Consider the following 18,018-nt stretch of genomic DNA (forward strand, 5'->3'; position numbering starts at 1 on the left):
CGGTGCATAGCGGGATTTGACAGTAGGACCTCTGTAGGGAATATTTTTACAGTATAATATTCTCAGTGTTTATGGTATATATATTTAATGTTTTACAACTAATTTATAAAAATCTGTCTGATTTTCACCAAAATAGTGACTTTCATATTTATGGTACTCGTAAAAAAATAGTTTAACTATTCCAGTACACCATCTTACAAATATTAGCAGAACCTATATGGTCTTCGGTATCAAAATTTACAATAGTTTACCCGAGGACAACAAATTTACAAAAAATACTCATAAATTCAGGAATTATATAAAAATTAAATTAATAAATTTGTGTCCCTACAATTTAGAGGATACACGCATGGGCCCTTGAAATGAAATGAATAATGTATTCTATAGTTATATACAATAACAGTAATTTGATACAGTTGTATGAACACTTTTTAATGATTGAATAAAATTAATAAAATCGGGTAAAAACCATACATGTTTCGGAGGAATGCTCCTCCATCTTCAGTGGTAGTACCACGACGCTGGTGTGGATGTACGACACGTAACGTAGCTTAAGGAACACTATTGCATCTGACCTATCTTATGTATTTTAATTTATTCTATATTTGACATATTTTAAATTTAATTTAATGTATATATTTGACCATGTCTATGCATATATTATGCCTTCTCATCCTATCACATCATCGGGGTAATGTAACTCCGCCTTCCAGGCGCCCCAACCTCAGAAGTGGGTTACAACTAAGCCACGGTCAGGAGAGAAGACCAGAAATGTCGAAAAGACAACCTGGTGGCACTGGATTAAAAAAATATATTATGCCTTCGACAATGTTCTATCTGTCTGTCATCACCATCACCATCACCATCACCATCACCATCACCATCACCATCACCATCATCAACATCGTAAGACACGTCACCGTATGTGGCAACAAATTCAAGCCAATGTTTCAATGTTGATGTCAGAGTTTCAGGTAAGTAAGCGGGATACATTCCTTATTATGTCTTCCTTAGCATTTCAGAGCTCGCGTGAGCTACTATTGTAGCCCACTCTTTTTTTTAATACTATAACGTCTTCGCAAATCAAGGGGCGACATTTTAATTTTGTATAACTTACCTTTCCTGCACACTTGTAACAATGCATCAATGATGTTATACTTTATGACTTGACCAGATGTTCAGAGTGAGAGTGATTATTACTCCTTGGGCTACAAACTCGTAATTTTATTTTCGAAGCAACTTCTCATAAATTATTTAAAATAAAAGGTATATAAAATTAATGTAGATAAAACAATAAAAAATAAAGGTCAAAGCTATTATAAGCGCGAACACTCAAATGTTAAATATGTTATTTTACGACGCTGTATCCACTTCAAAAATTATTTAACGTCCCACAGAATCAGTGATAGCGAAATGATATTTTGGCGGGAAATGTTCGAGGTTCGCTATGGGATTACCTAACATTTATCATAAAGCCACGGAAAACGTCGGAAAAACTCAACAAGGTTATCGGCCTAAGCGGAAAATGGAATCGAAACACCGGCGCTGAAGTCAACAACATGGACGTTGGGTATAATACCAACTTTGGTGGTGGTGGTGGTGGTGGTGGTGGTGATGGTAGTAGTAGTAGCAGAGAATTTTTAACGGTCACGGCTACAATAAATTTCGTTTCATGTAACTGGTGAGCCACCAGCATAGCTCAGTTGACTTAGGCGCTTGTCTGCCGATCCGGAGTTATGCTCGGGCGCGGTTTCGATTTCCGCTTGGGCTGATTACTTTGTTGGGTTTTTCTCGAGGTTTTCCCCCACGGTAAGGTAAATGTCATGTAATTTGTGGCGAATCCTCAGCCTCATCTCGCTATCACCAATTCCATCGACGCTAAATAACGTAGTATTTAATACAGGGTCGTCAAATATCCAAGTAAAAAAAGTAACTGGGATTCCATCTGTAGGAAATATCAATGTAAAGTCCTAACTGCTTACCATTCAATAGTCTTGCATAGGTTGTTGCTTTATCTCAGTTCCTTTATTTTTTCATCCATCTCCACTTTATTCTTGCGTTTAAGTTCAATTTTATTTATACGCTAGCAAATTAACATTTCGTTTCTGAAGCAGTAGGCCTACATTGGAATGTGTTCCACTGTATTTATTTTTTTTCTCATTTTTATTATCTAAATCGTGTTTATTTATCACTTAACCCTTTCTTACCTATAGATACCATATGACAATAATTAACTTTATAGCATTTATATACTTGTGTGTTACATATGAAGGTAAATTTTCCTGGATAACTTCTATTTCAATATATTTTCATCAATATAGTTTTGTTTCAAATGTTGCCACTCCCGTAACGTGGTCACTGAATTGATCCTAATACAGCTATTTGTTTCAACATGGATTGCTTGTAAATTTAATTTGGGTTAGAAAGGGTTAACGCCAATATGTATCCTATTGTGTTGTTTTTTTATTAATCTATTTTTGTGTACATTTTATTCAATTGTCGATTTCTGGTTTAATTATGTAAATCCTACTTAATTGTAATCTAACACTAATATGTATACTAATGTGTTTATTTTTATTTTTACTGTGTACATTTTTTTTTATTGAATTATCGGCTTCTGTTTTTATGCGATTCGTATTTGATTCTAACAACATTAATATGTATTCCACTATGTTTATTTTTATTGTGAGGTAAATTTTTATGTAACTACCTTTTTTATCTCATTATGTACCTAAATTGTATCAGTATGTAATTACTTAATTCCGATCCAGTTGTATGTTCAACTATGTAAGCAAATTTTAATCCTGGTTGAGTGTACGAGAAGGCCTTACGGCCTAAACTCTGCTAGGTTAAATAAAGTCATTATTATTATTATTATTATTATTATTATTATTATTATTATTGTTACATTGTACTCCGCCGCATTCTGAATTGGAGAAGAAAGTTATTTGCTGCCTTATTTGAAAAACTATTAATTTTACTACACTTATAGTCACTTATTGTGAAATGAAATATTGTTCTACGGTCAATACAAAACAGATAGCAGTAATATGTGCAACGGCAGAGGCGTATTTTCAACCTTACCAGGAAGTCAAGCTTTCTTCGGTTCAAATTCCGTACGAGTGGTTTCCAATTGTAGAAATGGTACAGTCTTCTACCTACATTATATTCACTTATACAGAGTGATTCAGTAAAAACGTATAAAATTTAAAAAGGAAAAAGAGAATGCCCTACAGAATATTTTGAGACAGGGAACTTTGGATCTGAGAGTGTAACTAAAGAGATACGAGCTTAAACATACAGGTACATCATTTTATTTTTACTTTAATTTTTATTGTAGCTGAGTTTTTTAATGTACTTCACTCCCACCCCTTCTACTGATGAAGTTCAACCGTCTTCCACACAGATCCAAGACCGCATATACAGTCATAGTAGCCTTACGGTTATAGTAAACAGTACGTTCCAAAAATATGTTCGCGTTTTCCAGTGACGAAAGAGCTTTCAATATTGCATCATTTTCCATTTGCCTACGTCGCATCCCGGTTTCCCCCACCTGCTTCTATTCGCCTCTCTGTAAATGCTAGTGGCTGGGCTGTCTTAGCTCTTTTCTGAGAACATTAATTTCTGTTAGGAATTGGACGTCTACGTAATATTATACCCATACAATTGTTTAAAATAACTTAAATGAAAGGGCCTCGTTAAGTAATTAACTGTCACGTGATTTCCTCCCTTTCTACGACGCTGCGACGTAACCACTTGGACGGACAGTAAATAGCATGTCTGAGTAATTTTATCTTTTCGGATCGGGCACAAGTGAAGATTGAATTTACAGTACGTAAGGTCTCTTTTATAGAGTAGGTACAGAATTATTTCAACATGAGTTATTACGAGCAAATGCTGGGTAACTTTCGGTGCTGGACCCCGGACTCATTTCACCGGCATTATCACCTTCATACCATTCAGACGCTAAATAATCCAAATGTTGATACAGCGTCGTAAAATAACCCAATAAAATTAAAAATGAGTTACTGATACGAAGTACGAACCTGGTAATTGGAATTACGTACAATAGTCTCTAGTGCGATAATATGGACATTAGAACTGAAGCCTGTATCGAAATGAACGGCCACCATTTTCAAAAATGCGTTTAAATATCCATATTATGATTATTTTTCAATTTAACTTCATTCTCTATATTGTACGCTAATATGCTGCAGACAGTATAATATACACTGCATAATGAATACGTCCGCATGGAAAGCTCAGTTCGTGAGTAAAAACACTCATTGTTAATACTGTACTGTATTTTGATTAAACAAAATCCTAATGAAAATTATCAAACTCAAAATCGCGATATTTCCTAGTTTACGTAAATGGATGAACTACTTTTCTTCCCTCCTGTACTTAGTAAAGTAATTTGTTTGTATATTATGCCAGTATCATCGAACTGCAGTCGTGGAAGGGGGTAGCAAACGGTGTTTCCGATTCTTAATCGTTGATCCAAAGGTATAGCCAGGTTAATATTAGAAATGTTAGTAAAAATAAAATGATGTCCCTGTATATATACCTTACGCTTATTGTTTTTCTCCGATAGCAGTTACACAGAAGTACACTGTGCATGAATCGAACCCACGACTGCGGGCGGCTTTACGCCGCATCAGAAAGTCGTCTACACATAACGGTCAATACTACTGTATTGAAACTATTTAAGATTCCATGAACTGTGTTTTTTTAAACCGCGGACTTTATAATGTCAGCGAGTTTGCAAACCTCCTCACTTTCACCTCAGTTCTCCAATACGTTCACTGACCCGTCACCTTATAATCCTTCCAATCCGATAATTCGATGATAATCTGTCTCAAGTTCAGCGTGCTATCTATCCTGTATGGGATTTACAGGTCTACTCACCTTTGTGTATATATAAACCGATGTGGGCACTTAAGAAGCGGGCCTGCTTTGACCTATCGCTTTTTTTCAGGTCTACATTTAGCTCAGTCTGTCACCCTCCTTGTTTGCTGGAGCAATGTATCACGAGTTCTATTCCAGTCAAGGAAGACAGGTTTCCGAAGCTATAGGTTTCATGTCTGGTATGTAGATTGCAACACATTACTTTAACGCTTCTTTCGGCCCACGCCTTCTTTGAACTCTACATAAATCCTAAGTCAAGCAATTTCACAAACACAAGTTTTTACAATTGCATGTGTATTCCAGAGAACAGATAAACTAAAAACCGTATCGTAACGTTGCGAGGAATCAGAGAAGTGTATTTCTTTCATTCGCTGATTTTTTTCCTTTAGTGTAAAGGAAATTACAATTTTTTCGTCTAGGGAAAATACTAGTCTTTGTTTGCTGTTCAAGCACACTACTCACTTCAACTTGATATTTTGTAACATGTACTAACCTAGCTGAAGTCTTTTGTCCAGAGATATTTATTCGGAAGACACTGCATAGCCATCTTCACTTGTCTTCACTTGTTTCTCCTCTAATTTGGTTCGAGAATCGACACAGCACGGTCACTATCGCTGGATGAGTTTGCTTACCTGTATTCTAGAATTTAGTGTCATTCCTTGCATTGGTTAAGTCCAACGGTACGCCAATGGTTATATGTATAGGGGCATCATTTTATTTTTACTTCAGTTTTTATTCTACCTGAGTTTTTGAATGTGCTTCACTCCCACCCCTTCTACTAATGAAGTTCAACCGTCCTCCACGCAGATCCAAGACCGCATATACAGTCATAGTAGCCTTACGGTCATAGTAAATAGTACGTTCCAAAAATATGTTCGCATTTTCCAGTGACGAAAGAGCTTTCAATATTGCATCATTTTCCATTTGCCTACGTCACATCCCGGTTTCCCCCACCTGCTTTTATTCGCCTCTCTGTAAATGCTAGTGGCTGTGATGTCTAGCTCTTTTCTGAGAACATTAATTTCTGTTAGAAATTGGACGTCTACGTAATATTATACAACTGTTTAAAATAACTTAAATAAAAGGGCCTCGTTAAATAATTAACTGTCACGTGATTTCCCCCCTTTCTACAACCCTGCAACATAACCACATGAACGGAGAGTAGATAGCATGTCTGAGTAATTTTATCTTTTCGAATCGGGCAGAATTGAAGATTGAATTTACAGTACGTAAGGTAGTCTTTTATAGAGTAGGTACAGAATTATTTCAACATGAGTTACTGATACGAAGGACGAAACTGGTAATTGGAATTAGGTACAATAGTCTATAGTGCGATAATATGCACATTAGAACTGAAGTCTGTATCGAAATGAACGGCCACCATTTTCAAAAATGTGTTTAAATATCCATATTATGATTTTTTTCAATTTAACTTCATTCTCTATAGCGTACGCCAATCTGCTGTAGATAGTATAATATACAATGCATAATGAATACGTCCGCATGGACAACTCAGTTCGTAAGTAGAAACACTCATTGTTAATACTGTACTGTATTTTGATTAAACAAAAACCTAATGAAAATTATCAAACTCAAAAGCGTGATATTTCCTAGTTTATGTAAATGGATGAACTACTTTTCTTCCCTTCTATACCTAGTAAAGTGGTTTGTTTGTATATTACGCCAGTATCATCGAACTCCAGTCGTGGAAGAGGGTAGCAAACGGTGTTTCCGGTTCTCAGCCGTTGATTTCAAGACATTATAAAGCCAGGTTAATATTAGAAATGTTAGTAAAAATAAAATGATATCCCTGCACACGACGAACAATTTTCTACAGGATTATTCTGAAAGAAAATATTTATTTGAAAAACTGCCCATTTCAGCTCCATTACCTTCCGAATGAAAAGTAATCAAGAATTTAAACTGTATTTCACGATTTAAATGCAAGAGAAATTTGTGGTCGTTTGCCTCAACCTCAAACGTATATCTCTTTTGATGTGACACGGAGAGAATGAAAAGACTACACTTTCTGTCTGTCGTAACTGAGGTTGGCCGGGTTAGAAGTCTATGACTGTAGCAGATTGAAAATCCATTAACTGATTTAGTCCGAGATTACAAGGGGGTGAAAACACGTCCCATTGCTGTGTGGATGTCACTTTCAGGAAACAGTGCAGAAGAAGAAAGTTGGAAAGTCAGGAAATTTGACAACAGCTTTATCAGCTACGAGAATTTATCGAATCCTTAATCGTCACTCAACAAACGTGTGTCAGGAGGATTATTCTCTTGCAACCGTTAAAGATAAAAGTCGCAATATTTCATGGCCATTTGCGCGCTTCTGGCAACAGGATATCAAACCACAGGAAGGGGTCATAATACTGCGCGTTCAATTAAAAGTGTCATGGCTCGCTGTATGCCGTCATGTGGCTAGCCGATGAGCCTAGAGAATTCAATCTTCCTTCATTTCCGCAAAGGCGTATTACCTATGTGCCAGAGAAGTTGCCTGGCAAGTACGGCGTTCATTCCGAAGAGTACGTACAGATATGTGCGGTAACGCCGGTAGTGGCAGGAATGTGACGTGTTTGGAAACATGTACTGAGGTGAGTTTTTTTCTTACTATCGGGATATGGGAAGAGGGTTAAGACGATTACTTACGTATTTGTTGACATTAACTTCGACGGTCAACATGGACACGGAGCATTTGATTTGTATTGTGGAATATTGCCGTACGCAACCGTTGATAACAAATACCCTGCGTACGACTTGCCCGCGCAAAACACAGTTCGAAAGAGGTTATGGTAGCACACAGACCGTACAGACCGCCATCTGTTGCTACGACGTTCAAGTTATACCGTACACGTTCTCAAGTTCAGATTGAACGCCTTGAATAATAGGCAACTTCTCTGATATATAAGCTGAAACTCGCTTCAAATCGCTGACTCAACAGCAGTGACGTCATGACACACTTTGAAATGAACACCCAGTATGTAAATATATTCTATGTTAACGAATTAAAAAGAGAGGAGTTTAAAAACGATGTAATTTTACTTTGTCATTACGTACACTACCAGAAAAAAGTAATGGGCCGAATCTTGAAATGGGCCAAGTTTTAGCAGCCGTTCCATAGCGCGATTCACACGATAACTTTCGTGAGCAGTCAGAAGCGTGACCTTTCACCTCGATTCAACAGCTCAGTCGGCTCAGCTGTCTGCCTGTCATGCGGAAGGAAGCGGGCTCGAGCACTGTTCCAATGAGTTCTTTCATTTCCTAAATAACTTTAAAATCGAGTTTTGCAATCCTGGAACCGATGTTTTAGCTCGTTTTTTTAAGTGGAACAATTACTGCCCAAATACATGCCTTAGCCTAACGATCGTCCAACCAGATCGGAGGTACAGTGCGGTTAGCACGATCGCTGTTCTTCAGTTGGTTACCAAACATTATAGCAACAACGTGAGTAGGTTCCCCATGTTCAAATGAGTAGGCTACCTCCGAGGAAAAAGATTGAATGATATCAATAACGCGAGTAGGTCTCAAGATTGTGTGGGACGGGGATGTTAATCGATCATGTAGCACAGTAGTTGCTGAGTAACTTTCGGTGCTGGATCCCGGACTCATTTCACCGGCATTATCACCTGCATCTCATTCAGACGCTAAATAACCTAAGCTGTTGATAAAGTGTCGTAAAATAACCTACTAAAAAAAAGCACAGTAGTGGCAGTGTTCAAATATCAACAACGGGGATGAGGTAGGCTAGTTATTGCCTATAACGCCACCTATAATAATCGATCATGACTCGTGGCTTCATCTACATTAAAATATAAATGCCGATCATAAGTTTCAGTGATTAGCAGAGTAGTGACAGTGAAAGTATAGGACACGTTTGTTACAAATTTTTACCAGTAAAGAAATGAAATTATGAAGTTATTCGACGCAGCGTGTCCGCCAAGCACAAAACATTTTTAACCTATCTACTACCGTAGACAGTAGTTGATGGTCCTAAGTCTGTATAAAATGGGAAGGAAATGTTTTCTGCCTTGGTCTAACGCGGGAACCAATTGCAGTACACAGATGAAATCAACCTGGAACTAACTCGGGTGTAGCTCTGGGACGAACTGGGAACCGACTCACAGATTTGGGAACCAATTCCAGCACGATGATCCCCCAGCCAAGTTGGTTTCCGTAACTGAATTTCGCTACCTATCATGTCTTTCCAAATTCATCAGGATATTGGGTGGGCACCAGTCCCTGTACTGGCCGAAATTTAACGAGGCAATTATTCCTTCCCCACGACGACATGCGAGTTCAGGCACGATGATATGGTGGGGGACATTTGAATCAATTACTGGTGCCAGATGTGATGTTTAATGAGAATACACCACATCGATGTTGCGATAAAGATTTGAAAGAAACGAGAAACGTAATGGACAAAATTCACTATGTATGCGGAAAATCTTCTGAAACCATTCGAACAAGTTATGTGCACAGTAGGCCTACTTAGAAATCAGTTCCCTCTTGAAAGAATAAGCGTAGGCCTGTATCTAGGTCTCAATGCTGAGCAATCATTACAGAGTTCGCATTCGTTTGAATATAATTAATAGGTTACAAAGCGTCACATTTTAAATCTGGCAGATATGATTTCGTACTACAAAGCTGTTTGCTTGGCGGAGTCCTATACACTATTACAAACAGTTCATCAAACTTCTTGAAATTCCTCATGTGCATCTCTTAACTCTGAAATGTCTGAACATAACGGGGTCAAAATGGTACATACGGAATTTTAAGATTATTGCTTTTAGTGGGTTACTTTACGACGCTGTATCAACATCTCAGGTTGTTTAGCGTCTGAATGAAGTGAAGGTGATAATGCCGGTGAAATGAGTCCGGTATCCAGCACCGATAGTTACCCAGCATTTGCTCGTATTGGGTTGAGGGAAAACCCCGGGGAAACCTCAACCACATAAGGTGCCCTAACCGGGATTCGAACACGGGCCACCTGGTTTCATGGCCAGACGCGTTAAGATGACTGTTTTGAGATGGAAATATATAGTAGTAGATACTTGTGAACTTCTATGCCAGCACCATGAAGCTCTTTTTTTGAAAAATTAATTCACTCTCCTGCAAAAATTTATCCACAGAAACAAATGTGCCCCATTAGAATGATGCCTGATGGAAAATCCGTTCACCTACGCGTACGTTGTAAACTGCTTCGCTGTGAATTAAATGAACGTCTGCCAGCCTCGCGTTCATGTAATACTCATCTCAACATCACATTACCTTCAGTTAGTGCCATCAAACGAATATTAGACGATTAATGCAGCAGACATCGCAACAAGCTTTCCCACCTTTTGGACTCTACCCCCATTGCGGTATTTAGGACCGGTGTCTTAAAATAAGCACCGAGAAATATCGGCAATTTACCTGAAAATACTTCTTAGCATCTTTTTTTTAATATATAATTTTTACTTCGTTGGGATTGCAAAGGATTCTCCCACAACTTCAGGACGAAACTCAGCTTGAAAATGTTGCAACATAGGTAAACATTGTAAAAAGAAACATCCAAAAATCCTGTCAATACAAATACAAATGCGTCAAATTTTGAATATTAGAGAGAACTTTACTGTCCATCTATTGTTGGAAAATATCGCGGACAACTTCTTTGAGGCGGCATGCTCCACTGCTTTCATACCTTGTTAGGAGCTCTGCTTTACCCTCTGACAAAAGAACAACTGGCTCAAAGCTCATATTATTTGCTATCCAGTGCCCTGAAATCTTTTGCAAGGACAAGATTTCATGTACTTTTAAATTCTCTCCCTCCAACATCCCATCGATTCAGATTCAGCTAGCGTTAAAGAATGAACAGTGCCGTATCGGACACGCCCAAGGTCTTCTGTTGTGCCTTGCACTATGGGAACTAAGTTGACATTGCCAAGACGAGATTAATACTGTACCAAGACGACAGTGCTATTACGAGAGGGGAACTGTCAACACCTCAAGACAATAGAATCTTTCCTTCCTGCCAGCATTAAAAGGTAATTATTTTCATTAGTCATTGACACAACAATAAAACTTATCTGGATGTAGATGCAGTGTCTTTCGTACAATTACACCTTCCAGAAATAGTCAGTGCTATTTTCATTTCCCATACGAAGATTGATGTAAGCACATGACCGGAGAAATCTTAACATTCAAGGAAGGCTTCATTTTTCATTCTTTTGTAGAGTAATAATGGCTGGAATCGTGGAACCAAATATGATATATGCAATGTAGCTTTACACAAAAAAGATTAAATGAAAGATCAAAACAGCTCTCACGTACACCAGATAGATTGTTATTTTGTGACACTATCGTTGGAATTCAAGTTATAGAGTAATTTTTCGTGTACAAATTCTCATATTTTGTGTACCCTCCGAAAAAAACAAGTCAATTTTAAGTATTAACAAACTCGACAAATAACGTTATTGAGTAAAAAACTGAGACAGGAGATACATACAGTCTTACAAACATAACATTACATTACATTACAATAGTTCCCATACACGTAATCTTGCAAGAAATACTCTTAAGTTTTCTAGCAATTTTTGTGAAGCACAACTATGTCCATAACGGCAACTTATGTCGAAATTTGGAAATATGCACTTTCTACATTAAGAAAGTAAATCATTAATGTATTACGTGGTACATGTTTTAAATGTCTTCCTTTCAATATAATTGATCTCTAATAAATAAACACTTCACATTTCATAAATACGGAGCGTGATTTTGGCACCGAGAGAAGTTGTTTATGTATGTTTCATGCTCCACTTAATTCTACGCGGACTTCTGTTATAATTGTGTCTCATTCCCTCATGCGCCATGAATACTAATGAAGAGTGTAAAATAAAGCAATAAAATTGAAACGGCATATCTAATTTTGTTTTGATACTTTCGGTTTTCCGAATGTCGCAGCAGGAAGTCCAGAGGATGAATAATAGGCTATCGGCAGAGGTCACTAAATTTGAAAACAACACGGTGTAAATGTTAATGAAAGTATAAAATTAATTACGTCGCTTTGACATAAACAGAGATAAGATAAGTTATATTACATTAGAGATTATAATATATTATTCAATTATCTTCGTAATTTAATTGCTCATCTTCCTATTGCATTTTATTACGTATTGAAAGAGATAATTCTAAGTAATAATAATAAAGCAGCAGTACAATTCAATCGCGTTTTTTATTTACCGAACGTGTTGAGTGTTCAACACAACTCAATTCCTCAGACACAACAGCACACAAGGAACGTGTATTATGTATTGTGCTCATGTCATTCGTTATCACTTGTTTTCGACGTTTGGTTCGAGAATAATAAACACTGAGTGGTGTCCTCTCTTTTCACGGCAATACACGTCATCCATCGATGTTTTATTCTTCGCGATTTGGAGGATGCGCTATGCGTTATGGGCACGAGCAAACACATTTTTAAATTCTGAGAAGCTTATGGACAAGAAGGTTCATTAAAATCAAAAAATCAACTTCCAAATATTTTAATTATCACTAAATTAGTTTTGGAATGCCGTCATATGGACGACTGGAAAAATCTTGATGAAATTATATAACCATAGAAAACAAATTAAATCTCGTCAAAAATGACAGTTGTTTTATAATAGTACATTATGCAATGAGCCTATAATGATAGTAATTAAGAAGCGAGTATGGATGTTTATGAAAAGAGCGCAAGCGAGTTTCATAATTTTCATATGAGCTTCTTAATTACAATTATAGGCGAGTTTCATACGAGTTTTATGCTCGACCATATTTCTAACTTGAAATTATTCATTTTATTTGTATCTAACTGACCTTGAGCAATACCTCGTAAATTATGAGATGTGCGCAGACGCGAAAGTATTGATTTTTTCCGAGGAGCAGATGTCCACATTGATCTTGATAGCCTATAAGAACCTACAGAGTAAACTAAATATTAACTTTGATATAACATTGAAATTAAATTAGACATTGAAAAACGAGATAACAAATTGAATTTATTTGAATATTATTTACAATTAACGCTAATTATTATAGTAACAGAACATAACCTTCTGCGACAGTATTGGATTTCCAGCCTCCGTGACTTTTCGCTAATTCTCTTTCGATTGCATATCCGAGAATAATCGATACTTGCGGTTTTATAACGGCACAAAGCTGACTTGTCATTGGTTGAGGTTTTATAACGGTACAAAGCTGACTTGTCATTGGCTGAGGTTTTATAACGATACAAAGCTGACTTGTCATTGGTTGAACACCTGTACTTTAATGAGTAGGTGTACTTTAATAACATGCATTAAAGGACTGCTACCAGGTGTATAATTACTACATTTCGGCATGGTCGAACATAAATATTTTTATGCTCGACCATGCCGAAATGTAGTAATTATACACCTGGTAGCAGTCCTTTAATGAATGTCATTAAAGTACACCTATTCGTTAAAGTTCAGGTTTTCCATTATTATTCTCGGATATGCAATCGAAAGACGAGGGAAACGTCAGGGAGGCTGGAAATCCAATACTGTCGCAGAAGTTCATGTTCTGTTACTATAATAATTAGCGTTAATTGTAAATAATATTCAAATAAATTCAATTTGTCGTCTCGTTTTTCAATTCTAAATCAATTTCCAGGTTATATCAAAATTAGTTCATGTTATTCTTTAGATTACATCAAGGTCAATGACATTATTGTTCCTCGGAAAAAATAAATACTTTCGCGTCTGCGCACATCTCACAATTTACGAGCTATGCACAAGGTCACTTCTGATCTTCAGTCAGATACGACTAAAATGAATACTTCTGAATATTTTCAAGTTAGAAATATGGTCGAGCATAAAAAGTCGTATGGAACTAGCCTATAATGGTAATTAAGACGCTCGTATGAAAATTATGAAACTCGCTTGCGCTCGTTTTATAAACAAACATACTCGAGTCTTAATTACTATCATTATAGGCTCAGTGCATAATGTACTATTTCTTGTGTTTCAAAATTCCTTTCTATTAGCCATATTTCCAATAATATTCCTGTTTACAATATGTGTTTCCTTACAATATCATTAAAAACAGTATACAGTGTATATAATTTATTATGCATCCCAAGTAGATAACATTTCACTCCCTGCATTAGTCTAAACAGAAAAGTCATTTTCCTAACACCCCGCCCCAAAAATATAATATGTTTAAACATGCATGGCAACTTCAGGAATGAGTTCATTTGTAGACAATAAAAATAATTTATATCAACATATGGCCAGAATTGCTTGGTTTCCGAGTTTCGAAGGTTATTTATGACAATTAACTACTCACATCACCTTACAATAAATGTTCAAAATCTCCACCTTCTGCCAGAATACAGGCCTCAAGTCGATCTCTAACGACACCGCGTATTTTGTATTGTCTCACACGACACAATTCGATTGCGGACAGTATCCATATTAGCCATCTGAGTCGAATGCAACAAAGGTTTTAAATTGCTGCACAAGAAGAAACCTGTTAGATTTAAATCAGGTGAGCGTGAAGGCCAGGCAACTAGTCCACCCCTACCCATCCACAGACCAAGACACTGATTGAACAGTATAGAGCAGAACAGGTTTCACGGCTCTTAGCCGGCCGGCTATGCACGCGGAGGTGGAGGACTCAAGGCCGCGCGAATTCTGCTCTATACTGTTCACCCAGTACATTTGATTCAGGTAATTGCTGGCACGGTGACTAAAATGTGCGAGAGCGCAATCGTACGTAAAGTCTGCTTGTCGACAAATGATCAGTGGCATGTCGTCCAAGAAATCACGCATGCTATTAAAAAGTCCTGTACACCTGTTTCGTGAGTTTCTTTTAAAGTACTCGGAAACCAAGCATTGTCGGCCCTATGTTGACAAATTATTTTCTATTGCCTACATATAAAGAATTCATTCTTGAAGTTACATCATGTCTGAGATACTCTGTACATCTGAATTCATTTATGAATTGCACAGTTTAAGCAGACGAATGCCATTAATTTTGTACAAATTAACTTAGAATATTTGTACCCGTAAATTACAGCTAATAATTTCTAATATTCCCCCACTTACAAAAGAAGACTTTGAAAGTAATATATGCATTAGAAGATAACGATTATTTTATGATGAAATCGTATACGCAGTCTGATAGGACAGTACGGGACCTATAGTTTTAAAAAGAAAGGGAAACGGAATAGCTTGCTTTTCGCGATCCCACCCAATTCCCTTCTGACTGAAAGCCTTTCATTTTAAAATAATTATTTTTGGCTGAGGAATACATTATAGCAATTATGTTATATGATTCGTAATTTCTCTTCTTCGTTATCTGTGAACTCCTCACTTTATTTATCATAACTCATTCACAGACACAGCCAAATCAGCACCCTTACCGAAACTGCGTTACTGAAAGAAAAGCTGATATGCTGCTGTTGCAGGTCTGTATAGCCCTGTCGCGTTCCCCTCCAAGGCGATTCACTCCTTCCAAGTAGGGGAATAGAAAGTGCACATCACACAGAGACTACAGCACAATGTGCAGGGTTTTGGCATGCCTGGTCTATCTATTACGCCTAAAACCACTTTGATGATACGCAATAATTTCATGTACATACGGAGTTAATCTTGCCAAAAGAATATTGGACAAAAGTTTGTACGTCCTCAACAAAAATGATATTCCTCGAAAGTTACTACAGTTAGTCTTTTCCCCACTTTTTAAAGGGAGGTACAATACTGCGTGTTCAGTTCAAAGTGTGTCATGGCTCGCTGTATGCCGTCATGTGGCTAGCCGATGAGCCTAGAGAATTCAATCTTCCTACACTTCCGTAAGGGCGTATTACCTATGTGCCAGAGAAGTTGCCTGGCAAGTACGGCGTTCATTCTGAAGAGTACTTACCGATACGTACGGTATTTCCGGTAGTGGCAGGAATGTGAACTGTTTGGAAACACGTACTGTGGTGACTTTTTTCTTTATGGGGAGAGGGTTAAGACGATTACTTACGTATTTGTTGATATTAACTTCGACGGTCAACATGGACACGGACCATTTGATTTGTGTTGTGGAATGTTGCCGTTACCGATGATAACAAATACCCTGCGTACGATTTGCCGGCGCAAAACACAGTTCGAAAGAGGTTATGGTAGCACACAGACCGTACAGAACGCCATCTGTTGCTGCGACGTTCAAGTTATACCGTACACGTTCTCAAGTTCAGATTGAACGCCTTAAATAATAGGCAACTTCTCTGACATAAAAGCTGAAACTCGCTTCAAATCGCTGACTCACAACAGTGACGTCATGACACACTTTGACATGAACACCCAGTAAAATTATGGACTCCTTCCATTGTTCTGGTACAATTTCCTTTTCCCAGATATAAGTTACAAGCTTATAAATTTTGCTAGATAATGCGCTTCCTCCCTCTTGTAATATAGTAATTTATTTTAAATCACTGATTGGATTTTGTTCATGTTCAGAATTGAAGAGTAAATTTATCTGAAAATTAAGAAGGCCCACTACATGGAATGTAATTTTTTGTGTGTCTTCAATTTGAAAAACAATAGCGTTCAACTTCATGAATCGTGAGAAGAATTTCTGATTAATTTTATTATGTAGGACGAAGGAAACTGGAAACTAAAACAAGCGATTTAATATCGGCCGAGGAAAGTTTTCCTAAGACAAGTTGATATTTACACGTTATACAGGGATTACTTCTACTTTTCGTAGAATATTAGGCGACTGCTGGCGATGGAGAAGGAGCGGCCTTTTGCCCCTGTATTGTTAAGGAGATTACAGTTGAGAGTAAGTTGGTGAAAACTTTTGTTGTGCCTGAGTGAATCTCTAAAGTAAAGTGCTGTATTAAGAAGGAAGGATTCTCTGTACGGAACCTCATTATAAACTACTATATTTTAGCATTCATATCAATTTCCAGTAACGATTTCATAAATAGGAACAGCATTAGCAGCGATTACAATAGGCCTACAAATGTAAACGTTTTATTTAAATTTGTACAGAATTAATAATAATTATGTAACTATTAAATCTACAGTCTATAAAATAAACTAAATATTTTAATTTGGAATTGTGAAGAAAGCACTTTACACGGAAAGAAGAAAACGAAAGTTATATACTGTATCATTGCGTGTATATTAAATGATTTTTTTCTGTCTCTCTTAGCGACATTTGAAGATAAATTCATTTGTTTCTTAAGGACACTAGGACCACTAGCTTTTTAGCGTCGATGAAACTGATAATAGTGAAAATGCATTCGGAGAGCATAAGCCGATTCGTCATGATTACCTGACATTTGACTTACAGTTGGGAAAATATCGGTAAAAACCTAACTACAATATGTGCGCAACCTGAGGGATGATATAGACATGAGCTCACTTAATAAGTTCTCTCCGGCGTGAGACAAATGGCCAACCGGCATGGAGCTGGTACAGCTTTCTTTCCAGCATCCCGAGAGCAGTGCCGCCACCTTTTGAAAAATAATAGGTGGGTTCAAACACTTGATTTATAAGTTCACAAAAATAAAAACTCATCAATTCTACCTAATAATATTCTTATTGAATTTGGTATTCCCAAGAAACTAGTTCGATTAATTAAAATCTGTCTTAGTGAAACTTACAGCATAGTCCGTATAGGCCAGATTCTATCCGATGCTTTTCCAATTCACTGCGGGCTAAAGCAAGGAGATGCACCGTCACCTCTACTTTTTAACTTCGGTCTAGAATATGCCATTAGGAAAGTTCAGGATAACACAGAGGGTTTGGAATTGAACGGGTTACATCATCTTCTTGTCTATGCGGATGACGTGAATATGTTAGGAGAAAATCCACAAACGATTAGGGAAAACTCGGAAATTCTACTTGAAGCAAGTAAAGCGATAGGGTTGGAAGTAAATTCCGAAAAGACTAAGTATATGATTATGTCTCGTGATCAGAATATTGTACGAAATGGAACTATAAAAGTTGGAGATTTATCCTTCGAATAGGTGGAAAAATTCAAGTATCTTGGAGCAACATTAACAAATATAAATGACACTCTGGAGGAAATTAAACGCAGAATGAATATGGGAAATGCCTGTTATTATTCGGT

General features: G+C 37.1%; 1 protein-coding gene and 1 long non-coding RNA gene across 2 annotated transcripts in view; one reads left to right on the forward strand and one right to left on the reverse strand.

Annotated features, from left to right (window-relative positions):
- Positions 1–18,018, reverse strand: part of LOC138708170 (proton myo-inositol cotransporter-like) — a 397,474-nt gene that overhangs the window by 342,378 nt on the left and 37,078 nt on the right. The gene's annotated exons all lie outside the window — the stretch shown is intronic.
- LOC138708172 (uncharacterized) overlaps positions 10,899–18,018 on the forward strand; it is a 144,660-nt gene continuing 137,540 nt past the window's right edge. The window contains exon 1 of the long non-coding RNA XR_011334616.1: positions 10,899–10,934. This is a non-coding gene — a long non-coding RNA (uncharacterized lncRNA). The remainder of the gene's footprint in view (positions 10,935–18,018) is intronic.

Source organism: Periplaneta americana, chromosome 10 (assembly GCF_040183065.1).
Source record: "Periplaneta americana isolate PAMFEO1 chromosome 10, P.americana_PAMFEO1_priV1, whole genome shotgun sequence".
Taxonomy (NCBI): domain Eukaryota; kingdom Metazoa; phylum Arthropoda; class Insecta; order Blattodea; family Blattidae; genus Periplaneta; species Periplaneta americana.